At 47.6% G+C, this 21,933-nt stretch overlaps 1 long non-coding RNA gene across 1 annotated transcript in view; it reads right to left on the minus strand.

Moving 5' to 3' along the window:
- Positions 1-21,933, minus strand: part of LOC142020869 (uncharacterized) — a 44,737-nt gene that overhangs the window by 11,257 nt on the left and 11,547 nt on the right. The window contains exon 2 of the long non-coding RNA XR_012647529.1: positions 13,488-13,582. This is a non-coding gene — a long non-coding RNA (uncharacterized LOC142020869). The remainder of the gene's footprint in view (positions 1-13,487; positions 13,583-21,933) is intronic.

Consider the following 21,933-nt stretch of genomic DNA (forward strand, 5'->3'; position numbering starts at 1 on the left):
TCTGGCTAAGCATGGTATTCTTAACAGGCAACCATGACCCACACACACAGCTCGCAGTGCCACCCACTTTCCTACACTCATACAGTGGTGGGCAATGACACGAAATGGCTGTACGGGCACAAGTACTCCACAATGCCAGCAGCTATTTCCTACACTGTGTCGGAACAAATCCAGTCAAATGATCACCTGCATCTTCTACATCAACAAGCAAGGAGGAGTTCAGTCACATGCGCTGTGCGCAGAAGCCATCAATGTTGGAATAGGTGCGTACCATACAACCCAAACTTATCAGTGTGCTATTTGCCAGGCTGTTAGAATGCCACAGCAGACACACTCAGCAGGTACTTCTCCCGGATCACAAATGGGCAATGAATGGAGAGGTCCATAGTTCAAACAGTGCAGCCCTCCCAGCATGAGCCATTCTCACAATGTGCTGCTCAAGAGTGGAACTGGGATGACAGTCATCAATGTGTGACACAACTCATGTGTGATACCAGTAACACCACACAATACACACGATACAAGCAGACAAGGCCAAAGTTATCCTTATAGTCCCAACATGGCTCTATGTGCCATGTAAGCTCTCCCTCGGTCTCTGGATATGCTGTCTCAATACAGTGGTCACTCTCACCACCCAAACCTGGATATGTCACCTTTAGGCATGTCTACTGAATGATTCCACCATGATGAAATATTCTGTTTGGAACCAGTTAAACACAGGGTATGAAACAGCAAGAAACTGACTACGAGAGCTAGCTACCTTCACAACTGGCAGAGGTTCTCTGTCAGGGGTTAAGCCAGGCCCTTAATGAGTGATTCGGCAACACTACCTTTAATTTTAGAATGCCTACTGGGGCTGCAAAGCACTGGCTTAACAATGAGCTCAGTCAGAGTCTGGTGCAGCCATTCCACTGAGAGATCGATGGAACTGCAACATTGGCGCATCCAACTACGAAATTCTTCCTGAAGGTCTCATCAGGGTTTACCAGGTGTGTGACAACCTATACCAATGTGGGACGTCAGCCTGGTACCAAAAGCTTCACCAGAACACCATTCGCCACATTAGCCACCTGCTCATTACGCCACTTATTGATGAAATCGCCTGCCTAATTGCCATTACTTTGGCCAGAAGGGTGAGTGAGATGGGATTGTTCATGGCAGGTCCTCCCTACACAGTCGTCTGCAAGGACAGGGTCGTGCTACATCCACAGCCTATGTTCTTGTTGAAACTAACCACAGAATTTCATATGAACGAATCTATTCACCTACTGACATTTCCATCCTAAGCCTCATAGTCCTCCAATAGAAGCCACCCTACAAACTTTAGATCAGGCTGGACATGGTTCACCAGGGTTATCCCCTGATGGGCTGCCAGATGCTCTGGTTACCTGAGCAACCCCAAGTAAGACTACTTGCAGCTCCCGTTGGCCATGGTTTGCTGTTATCAGCCAATGGGAACTGTAGAAAACAGTAATCAGGTTCGCACCACTTCCAGCAGCGCCCACTGGCTGAGAAAGGCTAACCGCAGCCATCAGGAGCTGTGAGAGGCCGTACCTGTGACCATGAACATAAATAAAGCATCTGGCAGCCTGCCAGGGGCTAAGCCTGTTAACCACTTTCAGCCTGTGGGCTGCTTATTGCTCGCCCATGCTCTAGACATTAGAAGGGCACTAGCGTTCAGACTTTAAAGAACAGAACGCTTCAGGAAATACCCTAGACGCGTGGTGTCTAGCCAGTTCTGAAGCAAACTAGCCACATTATTTTGAAAATATGAATAATATTGTGAGAAAGATGTTCTGAACTTTTCTTTTTTATTCTCTGAAAAGTTTTGGTTTTTGATTAAAAGAAAATTGAATGCAATGATTGTTAAGTTGTTATTGTTCAAGCCAACTATCCACACAGCCAGTCAAACAGCCACATGTGGCTAGATTGTTCGAACACCACAACCTGAGGCTTTTCCTCTCTGCTACTGAGCACTCAAAAGGAGGCTCTATATCCACTCAGTGCTTATCCAAATGGATTTCCACGTGCATTCAAACGTGCTGCTCTATCCAGAATACAAAACCATCAAAGCACATTAAGCACATTCTGCTAGCTCCAGGTCACCTTTGGCAGCATTCCTCAGTAACATGCCAGTATTAGAGATCTGTAAAGCAGCTCCTTGGGCCTCCACCCACATGTTCACAAAGCATGATGCAGTGACACAGTGCTACAGTGGGGCTCGCAATAGTTACCTCTGTGATGGACAAATCCAAAGTCCCCCCAGCTCTCAGAGTGGTGCTGCACCCCCAGGGACGGCACTTGACCAAGTGGTTTTGCACCTTGTGCAGAACTTGCTGTGCTTTGAGAAGGGTGTCCCTGTGGCTGCTCCTTTACAGGCCCTGCTTCTGCTTTGGAGTTTGCAGTGAGGACTCCGTGGTGGAGAAAGGATGCAGGGCTCTGGTCACACACATGCTACATGATACTGCGAGACTCCTCCTGTGCACCATTAATCACCACTTGAGCCACTGCACAAGGTGCATAACCTGTCCCTCCTCCTGGCTCAGGAGGCTCCTTCCTGGGTTGGGAAGAGGCAGAGCTCCCTTCCCCCCAACTCCCGCTGCTGCTGCTTTGTGGCACCCCTCAGGGCTCACATCTGACAGTGCTGTCTCCCAGCATCCTGCCTGGCCACATCCGCACCCCTGCCCCCCACCCCCCCGCCTGCTTCTCTGCACTGACAGCAGCTCAAGGGGCTCGTACCGCCCCTCTGGCCAATGAAGGGCCTAGCCGTCTGCTGAGTCACCTACACTTACCACGTGCGGCTTCAGGGGAGCAGAGACTGCACCTATTGGCTTGGAGCCTGAGAGACTGAGCTGGCTGCAGCACATCCTCTGTAGCTGTCTGACCAATTCCTTGTTCAGGCTCAGCCAGACGCTGACAGAAGGGTTGGAAAGCTCAGCTGGTAGTGTGTGCAGAAAGAAACATGGGTGCTGTGCACTAGGCAATGACACATACGGGTACTTCCTCCAGACGTGAGCCTCAGCCACATCAGGTGCAAGGTTCTGGCCTCTGCCACTCGCAAGCCACATTTGCCATTTCTAACCTCGTCCTACAGCTGCATGCTGGTAGGTTCTTCAGAGTAAGTATTACACCAAAGCCCATTCAGCCCTCCCTGAGTAGCCAGCAAACCTTGAATCTGCTTCTTCTCATACTGCTTAAAATTCCTCTGGTACAGGCACAGGTGCCTTGCTTCACAATTTAAAGGAGGCTTTTTCCTGGCTGTGACTTCAACAAGAAGATGAAGTGAACGACTTTCAATCAGAAATACCTATCTGCCGGTCTCACCTGATACAGTTGTGCTTCATCCAGAGCTGGTTCTTAGGAAGATTGTGGTGCTTCATTTGAACCAGTGGCTTTCATCACCCTTTTACTCCAGCCTCAGGTGCCCTCCAGAAATGCCATTGCACACCTTGGTTGGTACATGAGCCATCATATGCTCTTTGTACAGCGTTAGGGTGAGGTGAAAGGCAGTTGCTCTCCATTTTAAATGACTGCCTGATAAAGCATTGCTTATTATCTGTCCAATTCTAGCAAAATTCCTCTGGGGAATATCAAGAGTCTTTTGACTAGAGGGCTGCCATGTTTGGCACATAATAGGAGGGGCTTAGTTACGGAAATCTCTGCAGAACTGCTACATGATTCTTTGATTTGATTTTTTGCTAACACAACAAAATTTGTCAGCTGGTGCAGCTTTTGGTAATAGAACTCTTCCAGGTGCACTGGATGCACCCCGCCCCCCAAAAGAAAAGTAAATTACTGGGGCACTTGGGCTTTGGCCGCTTTCATTTTGCATGTTGCGTCCCAGCCTGTTATGACTGGTCACTGCTTTGCACTGCCCAGCAGACTGGAGTCCATGGCAGCAGACGGGGCATGGAGAAGAAAATGGGCAATTCTCTTTCCTGCTCTACGATGTAACATCTCATCCTGGGTTCATCCCCTGCAATGTGAAACCCCTTGGGGGTGATGTCTGTAAGAGTCAGTAGGGTTCTGTGTGAGTGGTTGCTGATGCGCATTCCAACAGGTGTGCCCAGCTTCCAGAAGCCTTCCCTAGCAGTACCTGCTGGCTCAGCTACAGCGCCCCGATAGAGACACCTCCCAGCTACGCCTCTATCTACCCCAGCTGAGCCAGTGCCCACGCCGTTCCGTCCTTCTGCGGTGACCGTTGTTGGAGCTTCTGCCTCTTGCTGGCAAGTGCTTGTTCCCTAGCACTGCACAGACTGCCTTGTAGTGTGGATAGAGTCATTGGGCAGCTAGTTAAAGCTCTATGGAGGAGAATGGGGTTTCCCCTCCGCTGGGTGTTTTTTTCTGCTGGAGCCTGCAGCAGCTCCAAGGCTTCCACCCAAATACACCAAGTGCAGGAAGCGTATGCACAGAGGTGCCCCCGCCCCCAGGCTGCCTGCCTGCAGCATCTTGGGGAGGGTCATCAGCAGGACAAGTGCCCCACACACGTCTCGAAGAACAGCCGCTATAGGTAAGTAACAGGTCTTTTATGTCATATGGAGCTTGTGGCTGTAGTTTGCTCTCAGGGCGGAACAGCCCAGACTTGTTCTCCATAGAAGGGGGTCATGTGACCAAATTTTTATATTGGGTCTGGAAGCCATTTGATGTGCCCAGTGAATTGATTGGCCCCAAATATTGTGCCAAGGGGGCTGTGGGAGGTGTCTAGTGATGTCCTGAAGCTGTTTGCCACTTATGTGTCTGTGTCGTGTTGGTGGGTAAAGCCACAGCTTTTAGCTCTGCAGCTGTATTAGCAATGCTTTCGTGCTCAGCTTCACAACGGGAGGTATGATTGCCTCTCCAGCCAGCATAATGGACTATTGACAAAAGCTCAGACGTCAAATCCACATTTCAGACCCCTGGGTCTTGTCAATGGGGTGCAGCCCGCTGGTCAGGTGACCTGGCCTGAGACAAAGGAACAGGCCCAGCTCAGAAGTTTGGGGCTGTCTCCTGGGATTCGTCCAATGGCAGTGTGCCACAACACCACCCTGCCCCGAGTCAGATGGGGACAGACCCTCAAGGGACTACGGGAAGAAGAAAGGCCATCATCCCTGAACACAAAGGATGATGTGGACTTAGCAGTGTCCATCTTGGATCTTTTGTCTTTTGGTACCTGTGCCTGTCTCCAAGGGTCCCTGTGCCAGCACATGCACCCCAGTGGGCCAGATCTACAATGCGCCAGTAACTGAAACTACCTGACCTACTTCCTATGGGCGTCTTCCTTGTTCTTGTGTATGGTTCTGAATGGTAGTTTCAACTGAGGCAGGGCTCCTGCACCTGGGAACAAGCATTTTTATATTGCTTTAAAGTCTAAATAAATAGTGCACAAAATTATACAGCTGTGGAAAAACTGCAAAATGCAGCAAAAGTCCCAAATTCTAAATTGCAGGATCTAAGCCCAAAATGTTCACCTGTTCTTGCTGTCAAGGCAGTGGAGTGTTTGTTTTTATGTTATTGGGTGCATTGGACTGTCCCCTGTGAGTTTTTCAGTGAGGCGCTTAAACTCTCTTATGCAAATTCCCAAATGCAGCCACCTTGGGTCTGAACACAAAAGGTAAATGCACTGGGGGTCTCTCAAAAGGGAGGACCTCCACTGTACTCTTTAAAAACCTTAGCAGACGCCCTCTGAGCACAGTCACAGTGATACTTTGCATTTGCTTCGACTGATGTTTAATCTGGGAAGGTGCTAAGTCTCAGGAAGACCGGCCAAGCTAAGCTTGGAAACACAGCTATTTTTGTGTGCCTTGTTCAAAGAATAAGAGAATCATAGAACACTAGGACTGGAAGGGACCTTGAGAAGCCATCGAGTCCAGCCCCCTGCCCTCACAGAGGGACCAAGCACTGTCTAGGTCATCCCTGATAGACATCTGTCTAACCTGCTCTTTCATATTTCCAGAGATGGAGCTCCCACAACCTCCCCAGGCAACTTATTTCAGTGTTTAACCACCCTGACAGTGAGAAACTTTTTCCTAATGTCCAATCTAAACCTCCCTTGCTGCAGCTGAAGCCCATTGCTTCTTGTTCTATCCTCAGAGGCCAAGGAGAATAATTTTTCTCCCTCCTTTTTGTAACCCTCTTTTAGGTACTTGTGAGCTGCTAGAAGTGTGGTCTGAACTCTTATTGACACAGGTGGATGTATTTTTTTTTCATGCTATCCATAACTCTGAAGTAACAGAAAAAATTTTACTTGCACATTTGAATAAATTAATCTTTAGGCAGAGACTCAGCATGGACAATTTCCACCCAAAGATTTGAATGTTTTGAGAGAGTTTTGAGTCTGTGAACACAAGAGGCTTTTGTGCCCGCAGTTTTGTGATCCTATTTCCTCAGTCCTGCCAACTTTCAGGCACATGTGTGACTTCAGCCCATCTGCTCTAATGGAATATTTTGTCTAAAAAATGAAGCAGCTAGAATAATTAATTTAATCCAAGATCTGCAACAGGAATTCTCAGACAATCTCCTCGAAGTTTTGGGCAGCCCCATTAAAAAAGAACCTGAATAATGTGTGTGTTGTCAGGAAAGGACCATCTTACTACATCGTCTATCCAGCTCAGGAATGTGGAAAGCAGATTATTAGGTTTTACAGCCATACAGAAGCACAGTGATCATCTAATCTGACCTTCTCCATAACACAGGTCATCACTTGTCATTGAATTAATTCCTGTTTCAAGTCCAACACCTGTGGTTGAACTAGACCATGCCTTTTAGAAAAACATCCAATCTTGATTTAAAAATATCCAATTATGGAGAAGCCCATAAAACCCTTGGTTGATTCTTCAAGTTAATTACTTTCACAGTTAAAAAGTGCATTTATTTCCAGTCCAAATGTGTCTGTCTTCATTTTTCAGCTGTTGGCTCGTGTTATACTTTTGTTTGCTCAAATTTCTGTTCCCCATACAGCTATTTGTGGTTCAAGTAAATGATCAAGTCCCTGCTTAACTCTTTTTTGTTTGTTTGTTTTTTTGTTTTTAAAGCTAAATAGCTAGAGTTCTTTGAATCTTTCTAATCCTTTAATTATTTTCATGGCTCCTCTCTGAGCCCGCTCTAAGTTACCAGCATACTTCTTGAGTTGTGGCCACCAAAACATGGCACAGCAGTCCAGTGAGTTGTTGCATCAGTGCCAAATACAGAAGTCACGTAACCTCCATAATCTTACTCTGTATTCCCATTGCATTAGCACTTTTGGTCACAGCCTGACACTGGGAACTCATGTTCCGCTGACTATCTACCATGACCCCCGCAGCCTTTCCTTCAGATTCAGTGCTTCTCAGGACAGCGTCCTGCTTCTATGAATATGGGTTGCACTCTTTGGTCCTAGATGGCTAACCTTACATTTGGCTGTACTGAAATGTACTTCAGGACCACTCTGAAATTCCTGTCCAAAACAGCTCTGGCAGGATGGACCATGCCCTTCAGCCTCAGTAACTGGACAACTAGACTAAGAGAAGGGTCTTCCAAAACCTAGCTACAGACAGCAAGTCTATCCATTGCACTGTTTGTCTAGGTGTTGGAAAAAGTCGGGCCAAGAGAGCGTGCGAGCCCGTGTGCAGCTGTTCACCCATGTCACACAAATTCTTGTGCAGCTTACACCAGTCTCAAGTCACAGTGATGGGGGGATTTGCAATAGTGACATGCTAAGCATAGCTGGGAGGCAGTTGTGAACCAGCACACGTGCGGGTCAAGACCTCAGTTTCTCCACCTTGAACTGGGATGATGTGGTCCAGCAACATCGTGAGCAACTTGGCAGATCTGTTCCAGGACAGCACAGCCAACTTCAGTGTGATGACTGTGCTAGGAAAGGTGTCCTACATAATGCCTGTCCCAAGCATCTCTGACCGGCTTAGTGCGTCCAGCGAGTGTTCCTTCACGCGCCCACAGCTCAAACGAGGGTTGAGAAGTTGAGTTTTTGGCCAGTGTTACACCACAGAATGCCCACACGCTCCTCAGCTGTCCAAAACAAACTCTGAATCAGGCTCTGGCACATGTAAGTGTAATGAAGTACCTGAGATAGGGCTTAATATCTCCCTGCACCCCAGGGCTTAAGGCTTCGGCCCCAGGTGGTGTGTACGGGCTCCTATGGGTTTGAAAACATTTACTGGAGCTTAGCTCTGGACTGCTCCAGCTAACTTGAATCCGCAGCTTCAAAGACACTGAAACAGAATCTGCACAAATGAGGGTTTCTGACTTGCCCTGTGAGCAGTGGGCGGGTGTCCACCATCTGAGAAGAACTGAGTGGAGCATCTGGGAGCACCAGGCATGAAAACAATCAGTACAACTCAACGAGTGTCTCTGTGGCCAATGCAGTAAATATCATTCTTCCTGAACTGGTCCCTGCAGTGACCACAAGCGCACACCTCATCCTCATAAGCAGGGGGGCTGTCAGCACTGAAGTGAATGTACGGTCTGTTGCTTGTGCCCATCTCACTGAGGGAGCAGCTGGCTCTCTTTCAGTGACCTGTCCTCTTCCTCAGTCACAATCCCCAACCTGCTGACAGCTGTAAACTTCATCAGTCATAATATGTTTCATCCAGGTCATTGATTAAAGTGTTAGCTACTGACAAAGCACTGCAAAGACTCCACTGATGGGCTACAGCCCACTCTCAACTTAACTCTCACTGCTCCCAAGTGATCCAAAGGGTTGTGCTCAATAAAGCCGTCCCATTCGTTTGCTAAGCTAAACCAGTTCTCCTTTTCTGCCATTGCACTGACTGCAGTGTATTGGGAAGCAGAGCAGGGATGCAAGCTGTGGAAGCAGGTTCTGGGTGTGGGTTCTTCATGGGAAGTCAGAGACTACACGTAACAACCGGCTAGAGGTGAAATAGAAGTACTGCTGGCTGACGAATTGATGCTGCAGGCTGAATGTGGTCTTTCACATCTCAGTGAATGCACCATTCTTTGGGTCAAGTCCCATCTTGATGTCAGTGGCTGTGAGTCCTGGGCAGATACGGGCGACATTCAGGGTGCATTGATGGTGGTAAGGCACAGATCAGGTGTAAAATTATTAGAGAATAGGTAGGTGTGAAAAGCAATAAAATGTATATTGATTTGATGTTCATTGCATGACAAAATGAGCGTAGCTGACCTGCTGAGGGGGTGTCAGCATGGTGTGTGTAGTGGGAAGAGTGACTGAGAGCAGCAGCTAAGATTAAAGAGAAGGTGGGAATGTTAATGTATGAACTATTCTGGTGCCTTTCACACTCCTTATTTCAAAACTTCAGGCATGTTGTGGAGCTGGGTGTCACTTGTCACAGAAGCCTTGGAAATGTGTGAACAAATCTGGATAAGAAATAAATTTAGAAATCTTTGAAATCTCCCTCTTCCCATGGTCAAGTTTTCCTTTCTGGCATGGAGCAGCGTGTGCCTTGTTCCCTGAAGGCAGGACAGCTGGATGGCTTTGTCAAGAAATAGGACAGTTGACCTCCTACTCATAATAGGCCAAAAGTCAATCGATTAATTGAAAAGTCGGCCACCTGGTCACTTCACACACACGGCCATGTGCTACTTCTCTACCAATTGGTGGCTGATCGGTATTTCTACTCCCTTTTGGAGAGTACCTCTGCCATGAGACGGCACCAAGATAGACAGGAGATCCATATTCTTTTGCCAGCTCTGTCACCGGCACTCAGTTAGAGCTTGAAAAAGCCATTTTGTCTTTAGGATTTTCTAAGCTGCTTATGTCCGTGATGGGGAACCTACACTAGCGAGGGGGCTGCATGAGTGGTCATCCTTCATCTTCATGGGGCACAAGATTGTGGTAACCAAGACGGTCTCCCGGGATAGGCAGTTCTGCCCACTGCGCTTGCGCACCTGTACTATGCCCATTGAAGAGTACCTTTGACAGACTGCAGAACAAGAGCACGGTTCTCTCAGTCAGCACTGTGTGCAGGCAGCACGCACCTCACTTCATGTGTTCTTGCTTTAAGTGCATGTCACTTCAGTAATACTAGTAGGCAAAAAACCCTGCAGACGGAAACGAGTGGAATCTGACAACCAAGCTCATGGGCAATCGCAAGCAAAACGTCTCAAAGGCCATACGTAAAACCCCCGTGAGCCACACGCGGCCCGTGAGCCACACCTTGCCCGCAGCTGGCGTATGCAGATGTTTGCGAAGTGACAGGCCTAATAGATCTGCACAATGGCTTTATTTGACTGCTTGCACAACTAGGTATTTGTCTGCACAGGTAGCCCATTATGCATGTACCTGGACATTGGGATGCAGAGATACCATATTTGCATGTTCAGTCACAGTAACAGCATGTGCAAGGTAGACGTCTGTACAGCTTAGCAAATCAAGCACTTAATTTGACTGTGCCTTAATTTTCAGCTGTGCAATGTGAGCATAATGAACCCTTACTTCAGAGGATGAAGGGTCACAGAGTGGTTTCAGGTCCTCATGTGGGGCTAGAACTGGACAAAGTAGTGCTGATAGCACAAAGCGTACTAAGGCCAGAGCCGCTGGTCCAACCCTGCCGAAGTGTTTGCTAATCCATGTGTAGTGAGTACGTAGATGGGAGACAGGTTGGACTGAGTACAAGTCATATGTAATATTCAAGTGCTTTCTACACAGGAGAAAAACGCTTCCCCACCCTTAGCAGTTAACCTGAGGTGTGCACACAGTCCCTGGGCCCAGAGTCGGGGGGTAGCGTTCTGGTGGGAGTGGAAGGGTGTCTGGTAGTGTGTGTGAGATGAGGGTGTCTCAGGACAGTCAGACAGTGCTGCTCCTCAGAACAGAAAACATCTCTATTGCTCTCCTCCCTGCTGCGTCTCTGGCTGTCAGCTCTTCTGAAGGAAAGCTCAGCTCTGCTGAAGGAAAGCTCAGCTTTCTTTGTTTTCCTGCTTTCCATTTTGTAACCTAAAATATTCACTCTGAGTTCTGCTTGACAGACGTGCCTAATCTAATCTCCACGTCTGCTTTCTAATTTCCACAGTCAGGATAAAACAAATCGGCTGGCATTAATTGCCTGCGCAGCGGCCCGAAGCTTTGAGCTGTGATTTATGAGCTCAGAGCAGGCACTCTGCAACACATTTTTCTTAATTTATTTTTAATGAGTCTCTCAATTAATTTTCTTGGAAACATCTTAATGATGTTGGAGGCAGATGTTAATGAGGTCTACACCAGTTCCTCTTTTTGCATATGTTAAAGTGCTGAATGGCATCACAAGCGCACACTCTGAGCTTTAAGAAGGGGACATGTCTGTGGTTGGATGCAGACGTTTTCTCATTTAGCACATCTGTTGTTGCTTCGCCTGTCAGACTTTACAAGTCTTTTGGTGGGTCTCAGAACAAAGCCTGGTCTTCCTGACACACACCCAGCTGTGCCTTCTGACACCGCTAGTGAGAGTGCACGCTCTGCTGCGGTGCCGAGGCTGACTGCCAGGGCCATGTACTCAGAATACAGAGCAGAGCCGGGATATGGGAAAGGACCAGGGACTACTGCAGTCGATGCTCATGGCAGGCATAGGGACCATGTGAATGAGCTCCCACTTCAGCTCCTGCAAGCCCTGGCTGGTTCACCCTCTTTGTGAATGAAGCAGCATTCAGGGTCCACCAGGGTCCCTTCACCGTGTCTCTATTCTCATTCTTGTTCCAAGTGCCTTGCCACACGACAGTTTTGAGAAGCCCCTTTCCTGCTTCTGGACTTAGCCTTTTATTCTGGTTGCTAAGCCAGTGAGCTGCTTACCTTCTCAGGCTCCTTGCAGACGCAACGGTCACCTCTACACTGCCAGACACAAAGAACCAACCACTTGAACCATAACCAGTGCCCTGCGGGTTCTGAGCAACAAGCCCCCCAGCGTAGGCCATGTCTTATCTGCTAAGCTGGTTTTACAGCACATCAACAGACTGAAAACTACAGGAACGCAGAAAAGGGGAGAGACTCCCTGCCACACAGTCTGTCTAGAGCTATGCTTTTCTGAAACTGTTTAATCTTCTGGACATAAGAAGTATTGACAATATAGACCAGGGGTTTTCAACCCGCTGCTCCGGAGCTGAATACAGCTCTTTAAGGACTTCTTTGTAGCTTCTGATGCTGTAATTGCAAAGTAAAAAAGGTTAAAAAAAAAAGCCCTCCTGATTATTTGTGATAAACAACGAATGTTTCAAAGCTTAAAAATGAACAACTCATATCTAAATAGCAAATTATATGTGATCTGGAAATGTTGGATAACCCCCTCAGCCTCCTCCAGAGAGAGAGAGAAGATTCAGGATTGAACGTCAGAAAGGCAGTGGAACAAACACACATGTAAAGGGTGAGGAAAGAAATATGTAAAAAGTCTGTGAAGGCCCTGCAGTAATCATGTATCACTTTACAAATCATTGTGTGTGGCTGTTCTTAAAACAGGCATTACAAAAGCACGTTTTGACGTAATTTATTAAGGACCGTCTCACAGTCAGATGCACTGAGGCTCTTGAACTATTGAGCTTTTTACCAAATTAGAAAAAATGGCTCTTCTTGCTATTTTGGTTGCTGATCCCTGGTATAGCCTGTTCAGGAAGGACAGGCTGGGGAGAAAAGGTGACAGAGTTGCTCTGTATGTCAGAGAGCAGTATACCTGCTCAGCGCTTCAGTATGAAACTGGAGAAAAGCCTGTTGAGAGTCTTTGGGTTAAGATTACAGGCAAGCGCAACAGGAGGGATTTTTGAGGTGGGGCTCTGCTGTAGAGTAGCAGACCAGGACGATGAGGTACATGAGGGTTTCTTTGGACAACTAACAAAAGTTTCCAGATTACAGGCCCTGGTGCTCATGGGGGATTTCAATCACTCTGACATCTGCTGGGAGTGCAATAGATAAGTGCACAGACAATCCAGGAAGTTGTTGGAGCTTGTTGAGGACAAAGTCCTGGTGAAAGTTCTGGAGGGACAACCAGGGCCTTGCTCCTCTTTACGTGCTGCTCACAAACAGAGAAGAATTGGTAGGGGACATGGACGTACGTGGCAACCTGGGCAGCCATGACTGTGAGATGGTCAAATTCAGAATCCTGACAAAAGGAAGCAAGGAGAGCAGCAGAATACAGACTTTGACTTCCTCCGGGAAATAATGGGCCACAGATCAAGGAAAACCCTTAAACTTTGTCATTGGAAAATCATACACTTCAACAACACTCCAATGCTGCATTGCCAATTTCTAGACCCTCACAGTGAAATATGATTATATAACTTACTCAAAACCGAAAGACTTTATTGAAAAGATGTCAAAATCCCACTGTCAGCGATTTAAAGTCAGTATCCAGTAGGGTCAATTAGTGGCACAGGCATTGCTGCAATCTGCACTTGATAGAGTCAACATGGTGGCTAGATCTATCTTCAAGCTGTGGGCATCACGACTCCATTTATTGGGCTTCCTGAAAGAGTTTCAGGTCACTGCTAAGGATCTTCCTTTGGAGGGCACAAAGCTTTTAGTTGAAAAGTCTGATTGTTCCCTTCATACCCTGAAGGACGCCAGGGCTACTTACTGGTCAGTGGATGTCTTTGTACCAGGACAGAAGACACAGGTTAGTTCCCAATCCATGCATAGACCATGTGCATCTCAGTATCAGCTTGAATGTCACTGTGAGTGCAAAGAAAGAAAGGGAAATTCCATAAATGAAAGCTCCCTGGCTAACCATCGTCTTTGTCCCAGCATTCTGTTTCTAACCACCACTTTTGACAGGAGGGTCAAGGCACTGATAGACCACTCCCCCCAAACTGAAACAGCCAACCAATATTTCCCATTTGTCCATAAATTGGCAGCCTTCTGCAGTGCATACTGTCGAACCAATGGGTCCTAGAAATAATTCCACCACTTTATCTCCCTGGCCCTTCCAAAACACCTTCCCCAAACCACTTCAAAGCTCCTTCTCATGAGTGTTTACTTCAAGACCAATATGTCTAGGCAGGAGCCATAGAACCACTACCTCAACATCTATGAGGCGAAAGCTCAAAAGGAAAAGAGATTGGACACCCAGAGTAGACCTCAGAGAGCTTAGCAAGTTTGTCGTAAGGCTCATAAATTCAAAATGGACTTGTTAGCAATAATCATTCCAGCGTGGGAGAATGGTTTTCAGCCCTCTACCTTCAGGGTGCTTATTTTCACATCTCAGTGCTACTGAAACCAGACAATTTCTCACATGTGCTCCGAGACATGACCAGAGTTCCCTCTAAACTTTTCCATCCATGCGGGGGGGAATAAATTGTGTTATGGGCACCAATGCATGGGGGAATGTGCACCACCAGCAGAAACATATGCTGCTGGCTGGGGGCGCGCTGCTAATCTTCAGAGTGGAGATGCATCAGCATTCCCTGGGCAATGCAGTCCCTGTCCCTGGAAAAGGGGCCTTCTCTGTGCCTTTCCTCCATTGCCTCCACTGTTGAAGATACTGATGAAAATAAAATGAGAGCTCACAGAATTTTGATTCTTCCTATTTGCTGAAGACAAACTGGGTATCCTTAGCTGTCAGAGCTCATGATGTGTGCAATATCCCTTTCCTGTCATTCCACATCTTCTCTCACAGAACATAGGACATACCCTACACCCAAACTTGAGGAATCTCGTCTCAAGGCCTGGCGTCTGCTTGGTTCCAACAGCTAGCAAACTCCTCTTCCAGAGTGGTACAAGAGGTTCTGTACCACAGCAGAAAGCCTCAACTTGCTGTTTTGCAACTTACCTGCAAAAATGGTCCAGATTTCAAATTTAGTACTCTTTCCAATGTCTCCCCAACATCCATGACTCTTCCATGTATCCGAGACTATGCATTGAACCCAAAGAGATCAGGCCTGTGGCTAAGCAGTCTCAGGCTATGTCTAGATGGTGCCCTAATCTCAATATAAGTTACGCAACTTGCATAGCTTATTTCAAGTAGATTTCAAAATAGGTTATTTTGGCATGTGGTGCTGTCTAAATGGCCCCACATGCTGAAATAAAGCCTTGGTTTGTGGCAGCCCTTTACTCCTCATGCGATGAGGTTTACAGGGGTGCCAGACTAGTGCACCCATTATCTTGAAAGCTGTTTCATGACAAAGGGCCCATTGCATAAATGTAGGCAGCTATCACGAGATAACTTTGTGTAGTGCCAGCCATCTTGCCAGAGCCTCTGGAGCCAGCTAGCAGCTCTAAGAGCTTTCCACTGACCTGCACATGGGTACTGAGTGCTGTCCTAATCAGACGCTAAGAGGATCTTCAAGGGTCTAGTAACCTTCTTCCCACAACCTTGAATTCCATCCGCCAGGGGGACCTAAGCCTAGTGCTGAAAGGACTGACGAGGCCTCGCTTCGAATCCAAGAGCATCCATTCACTTACACACCTGTCAGTGGAAAGAGCCTTCGGAACAGTGCTGACCTTGGCTGGGAGAATGGGAGAGACAGCTGCTGATGGCACACCCTCCCCTACACCCTACTCTTTCCAGAAAAGATTGTTTTTAGGCCACATCCAAAATTCATCCCTAAGGTCACCTCCCTGTTTCACATGAGTCAGTTGATTCACCTTCCAATCTTCTACGCCAAGTGTCACCAGGACAACAAGGAGGCTATGCTGCATACCCTGGATGTCAGGAGAGCCCTGGGCTTCTGCCTGGATAAGACAGACTTTCACAACAGTCTCTAGCCTTTTCCTCTCCACTCTAGAGACATCCAAGGGCTCAGCAATATCAGCCCAAAGTGGGTCTCAGCTTGCATCAGCCTGTGCCGCCACCACCACACACCACCAGTTTGACCTCTGCTTACATCACCTTCTTCAGGAACGTCCCTGTCTCAGAGCTTGGTAGCTGCTGTGCAAGTACTGAGGACTCCCACCGATGCCATTTCAGCTCCGTTGTGCCATCATATGCAGCTGAGGCAGTGAGACATCTCAGCCCTCCAGAAGAGATGCTGCTCAGGACTCACCTACAATAAAGTAAGATAGGGACTATACTTGAAGTTATTACAATGGCTGTGAAACAGCATGGTAATGAGCTATCCAGCAGATGCAAATGAGGCGTGGATGCAAATTTTCCACGTCTCATTAGCATATTGGCACGTGGTTTGGAGTCCAGAAGCAGCTCATCCGCACTCCAAAGTACACATGCAGACGCGCAGCCTGCGGGGACCTCCCGGAAGGAAACCCTCCTTCCAGAAGCCCCTCCTTCCCCAAAAGCCAGGTATGAAGGGTTTGGGGTGCAGCAGGAGGGAGCTCTAGGCTGGGGCCCAGTGCTTTGGAGTGTGGGAGGGGGCTCAGCCTGGCCCACTGATGGATGGGGGCAAAGGGGTAAGTGCCCAGGACCCCGGGTGATTTAAAAAGGCCTGGGAGGCCAACACCCTTTTAAATTACTCAGGCAGGTGTGGCAGGTGGAACCTCTCTCCCCTTGGGGGAGGCTGTCCCCCTGCTCATGCTTTCTGCTGGTGCATTCCCCCAACAGCTAGAGCAACAACCCCTCCCCTGCCTTCAAGAGGAGGTGGAAAAGGTGAGGTGATGGGAGACGTGGGGGTCGGGGAGACTGGCTGCTCCACTTCGCGTCGGCATTAATGGTTGAGAAGGGAAGAATTCTGTTTACAACACAATTCTTCAGGAGTTTTGTAGATATCTGAAACTGATCAATATTTTTTTAAAAAATGCCCTGTGTTACTTGAACCATTGATGCATGGGCAATTAAACCTGGAAGCACTTTACCAAAGATCCCGTTTATTTGACTTTTCAGTTGGAGTTGGATTTCCAGATAAGTGACTTCCATCAAGTGTTAGCATTTGTTTGGGAAGGGTGATTTGAACCAGTAGGCGGCAGCACTTAATCGTAATCTGGCCCTGCCCTGGGCAATGGGAGAACTAGCTAGGCCAGGACAGCAAAGGGGGAAAGGAAGGGGCGGTCCACAGGCAGCAACTAGGAAACAAACATGCACCATGGAGCCTGTGCATCTTTGAGGTGGAGGGGGCAGCTGGGCCCAGTGGTTAGATAGGAGGTCAAGTCACTGTTTGGGTGAGATAAACCCATGATAGGAGATTTCAGTGGGAGACTGCAGGAGGCAGCATCAGGACGAGGGGTGTGGATGTCCAAGCCTTTTAGTGCTGTACCTCACATGGGGTCTTATGAGTTACAAGCTCTGAAAATCCGGTTTACAGAGTCGGGTATTAGAATGCAGGTCTGCTGAATATAGCCTGGTGGCAGGTTGGAAGAGCTGGCAATGCACTTGGCTATTGTGCGGTACTGAATACACTGAGGTATTGGAAGGTATCCGCTATGGAACAATATACTGTTTGGCTCTGAAAACTAGGGGTATAATTTCTCTGTTGTCAATCCACTGACTCCAGTGAAATGAAATGCAGGTGTGGGGGAACTGGCCTAGTAGGTTCCATTCTCTTTTTATACTGCTACGAAAAGGCTTACATTGTTCCTGGGCCCAGCCCCAGAGCTCCTCCCCGCTTGCAGCCCCTGTCCTGACTCCTGCCCCATCCCTGACTCCTGCCTTTCTGCATGCAAACCCAGCCCAGATTTCCAGCAGCTCCCTCACCTACACCAGCCCTCCCTCGTGTACCCCCTGCTCTGGCTCCTGCACCTCTCTCACTCGTCACCAGCCCTCACACTAGAGCCCACACTCTGGAGGGCAGCAAGATGAGGACAAGGCAGGCACGTCTGTAGCGCAATAACCACCCTAACTGTAGGTATATATTTTAATGTTTAGCTCTTTTTGTTAGAATAATAAATATATCTTTGAGATGAGTGCTCAGTCAACTCCAGGTTATTTTGCACGTTTGTACTGCATAGTGCTGATGGATTGCCATTGAAATTAAGCGCTTAACTCCAAACAGTTTTACCAGGTGTCCCATATTTCATATAGGGAAATATGATCGCCCTACCATGGTGTACCCCCAAGTGTACACGTATGCCTGGTCGAGAAACACTGCCTTAGACATTCTGCTCAGAGCTAACTCTGGGTTTACTCAATACTCAGAGAATTATCAGACTGTCAGCTAGTCCAGCGCCCTACACTCAGGGCAGAACTAAGTGTCCTGGATCATTTCTGTCAGGTGTTGTCCAGCCTGCTCTAAAAAAAACTTCCAATGACAGAGATTCCACAACCGCTGAGGCAGCATATTCGAGTGCTTAACCACACTGACAGGAAGTTTTTCCTAATGTTTGACCTAAACCTCCCACTGCCTGTTGTTCTGTCCTCAGCAGTTAACAAGAACATTTTTCTCGCTCCTCTTTGTACTTGAAAACTGTTGTAATATCCCCCCCACAGCCGTCTCGTCTCTAGGCTAAACAACCCCAGCTTTCTCAGTCTCCTCTCATAGGTCATGGGTTTGGGCTCTTCAATCATTTTTGTTGTTTTGTTGTTCTTCGCTGGATTTTTTCCAATACAGCTGCATCTTTCCTGAAGCTTACCATCAGCCTAAAGAAGACGAACGTACTCGGTCAGGATGTTGCTGAATCCCCATCAATCAGCATTGACAACTATACGTTAGAGGTTGTCCACAAGTTCGTTTACCTCGGGTCCACCATCACTGACACCCTGTCGTTGGACACTGAACTAAATAGGAGGATCGGAAAAGCGGCCACAACTCTGTCCAGACTCAGCAAGAGAGTGTGGAATAACAACAAGCTGTACACTCACACCAAAATGCAAATCTACAGAGCCTGCATCCTCAGCACCCTCCTTTATGGCAGCAAGACTTGGACCCCGTATGCCCGCCAGGAAAAGAGGCTGAACGTCTTCCACTTGCGCTGCCTCAGGCGCATCCTTGGAATATCATGGAAGGACAGAGTGACCAACACTGCCATCCTCGAGCAAGCTGGAATCCCAACCATGCACACCCTCCTCAGGCAGCGTCGACTCCACTGGCTTGGCCACGTCCACAGGATGAACGATGGAAGGATTCCAAAAGACATCCTGTATGGTGAGCTAGCCTCTGGCAAAAGACCTCCCGGACGCCCCCAGTTGCGTTACAAAGATGTCTGCAAGAGAGACCTCAGGGAGGTAGACATCGAGCTGGACAACTGGGAAGAACTAGCAGACGACCGCAGCAGATGGAGGCAGGGGTTACACAAGGGCCTTCAGAAGGGCGAGTTGAAGATCAGACAGCTAGCAGAGGAGAAGCGAGGGCACAGAAAGCACAATAAGGACTTGCCAGACACCCACTACATCTGCAAGAGATGCAGCAAGGACTGTCACTCTCGTGTGGGTCTTCATAGTCGCAATAGACGCTGTAAATGAAGTCCTCAATTGAAACTTTAAAGGGCGCTATCCATAGTCTATGCAGACTGAAGGATGCCTACTACTACTGGGGCCCAGAACCGGACACAGTACTCCAGCTGAGGCCTAATCAGCACAGTGTAGAGTGGAAGAATTACCTCTCGTGTCCTGCTAACCACACACCTGTTAATACATCCCAGAGTGATGTTTGCTTTTTATGAAACAGTGTCACACTGTTGACTCATATTCAGCTTGAAGTACACTATGACCCCAGAGCCTTCGCTGTGATTCTCCTTCCTAGACATCAATTACCTCATGCATTACAAGGGATGCTTTCTTTTCTTTGATGCTCATAATTATCTCAGGCAGGGCAATTCACATCCTCCAACTCCTCATTCCCCAATGTCAGTTTTTATTGCTTTTTTTTTGGTCCTCTCTATTCATAAATGTCAGTCTGTATTGGAAATGAGATTGATCTGATGAACTGGGTCTGTCTCAAGAACACTCATCACCGAATAAATCATTTTGTTAGTCTGTAAAGTGCTACATTTCTGCTGTTTTGTTAAGCTGATCCACTGTTCACGGTGACCCAGCTAGCTGCCATGTGATCTTTTATAGCTCTTTCAAAAGGCTGTAAAATGGGACAAGAAGAACTCTGTGGAAAACCTTGCACAACAAGCCAAACAAGCTGCAGGACAGAGAAACTTGAAAGAGCTACTGCATCTACTGCTTCCTCCAATCTGCAAGAGCTTGTCACTCTGTCAAAGAAAGCTATCATCCTTGTATGATGACTGTAAATTGATTGTTTAATTATATGGTTCATTATCTCGCTGGGCATTGAAGTTAAAAATAACTGGTCTGTAATACCTGAGTTGTCCTTATTTCCATTTTTTATGGATGGGCACTATACTTGTACTTTTCCAGTAGCCTGGAATCAGTCTTGTTTTCCATGACTATTCAGAAATAATAGCTAATGACTCTGATATCTCCTCAGTGAGCACCTTGAGTATTCTAAGATGCATTTCATCAGGCCCTGGCAATTTGAGGACGTGACTTTTGTAAGTCATTTTTAACTTGTTCTTTCTCTATGTGAGTGTCTGATCCTATCTCATTTTCACTGGCATTCACTATGTTAGATGTCCAATCACTACTAACCTGTATGGCAAAAACTGAAACAAAAATGACATTTGGTACTTCTGCCATTTCACCATTCCTGTTATCGTCTCTCTCCCCCGTCACCCCAGGCCTATGCTCTCCTTGGTTGTCATCTTATTTCTAATGTATTTGCAGAACGTCTTCTGGTTACCTCTTATGTCTCTAGCTAGTTTGTGCTTGGTTTATAGCTTCACTCTCTAATTTTGCTCCCACAGCTTTGTGCTGTTTGTTTATACTCCTGGTACTTCCATCAGCAGCGTCCATGCCCAGCTTTCATCTTCACCATGCTCTGCTCCTGGTTATCCCACTTGTACATGAGGTTTGTGCCCTTGGCTGCCCTGAATCTCCTGCTGAAGCGGTGGGGATGAATGAGGCAGCTAACAAGGAGCTGTGTCATCCTCCTCCACTTGCTGAGGGCACAGGAAGACAGAGAGAAAGCTAGAATCCTTGGGCCCAGCTGGCATTTTCTAGTTCAGTGCTGGTTCCCAAGCCGGACCTGAACAGTGGCTGCTGGTCTCTTTAAAGCAGGTCCTGTGTGTTTTGCTTCTCCATCTGTCCTTTCTAACTTATTCCCTTCTCTGGTTTACAGTTCCTCGTATCTTTAATTGGTGACTGTGTGCCTCTTGCAGTGGAATATGGCAGCCAAACTGCCTTTTTGTTTTCTCGCAGCATGTCAGTCTTCATTAAATCAGAAAGGAATAAGAAGGGATTTGCTTTTGTTCCCACCACAATGTGGCAGCTGTTTAATTTCAATTAACATGGCACTGAAAAGAGTAACGTTAAGGCAGTAATTAAAGTGAGACAGGGCTTCTCTCGCACCTCCAGCACTTGCTTGATTGTGGGTCGCTGAGTCAGAGCAAAGAAGGCTGAATTTGATTTGGGGGATTACAGTGGGTGAGAGGCTTGATATGAATGAACAGTGGCTCTTGCAGCCAAGAAGGCTAATGGCATATTGGGGTGCATCAGGAGGAGCATTTCCAGCAGATCTAGTGAAGTTATTGTTCCCCTCTACTCGACACTGGTGAGGCCACATCTGGAATACTGCATCCAGTTCTGGGGCCCCCAGTATAGAAAGGATGTGGACGCATTGGAACGGGTCCAGCAGAGGGCAACCAAAATGATTAAGGGGATGGAGCACATGACCCACCCAGCACCTGACCCCTTTGCCCCATCCTGCAGGTCTCTGAAAACCTCCACTCTGTCCTGTCTAACATCAGCCCCTCTGGGGCTGGTTTACGAGCAGAAACAGCTCAAACAAGCCTCAGGATCCCCAGACTAAAGTCCATAGCCAAATCCCCAGGCCATGGCTACACGTGCCCTCCCTTTCAGAAGGGACATGTAAATGACACGAATGGAAGCTGGTTAAAGAGGTGCTCATATGAATATTAAGCACCTCATTTGCATAATGGCAGCCAGTCGCGCTTCGAAAGTGCTGCTTTCAATGTGCAAACTGGCCATGTAGACGCGGGTGCTTCGAAGTAAACCCCAGACATGGAAATTCCCTTAATGAACTGAAGGGGCACATGTAGACACAGCCCCAGTGCTTATACTCCGCCTGGTTCTTCTGCCACACATGGCATATTTCCTCAGTGCCAGTCAGCTTCGC

This window comes from Carettochelys insculpta, chromosome 14, assembly GCF_033958435.1.
Source record: "Carettochelys insculpta isolate YL-2023 chromosome 14, ASM3395843v1, whole genome shotgun sequence".
Lineage (NCBI taxonomy): Eukaryota > Metazoa > Chordata > Testudines > Carettochelyidae > Carettochelys > Carettochelys insculpta.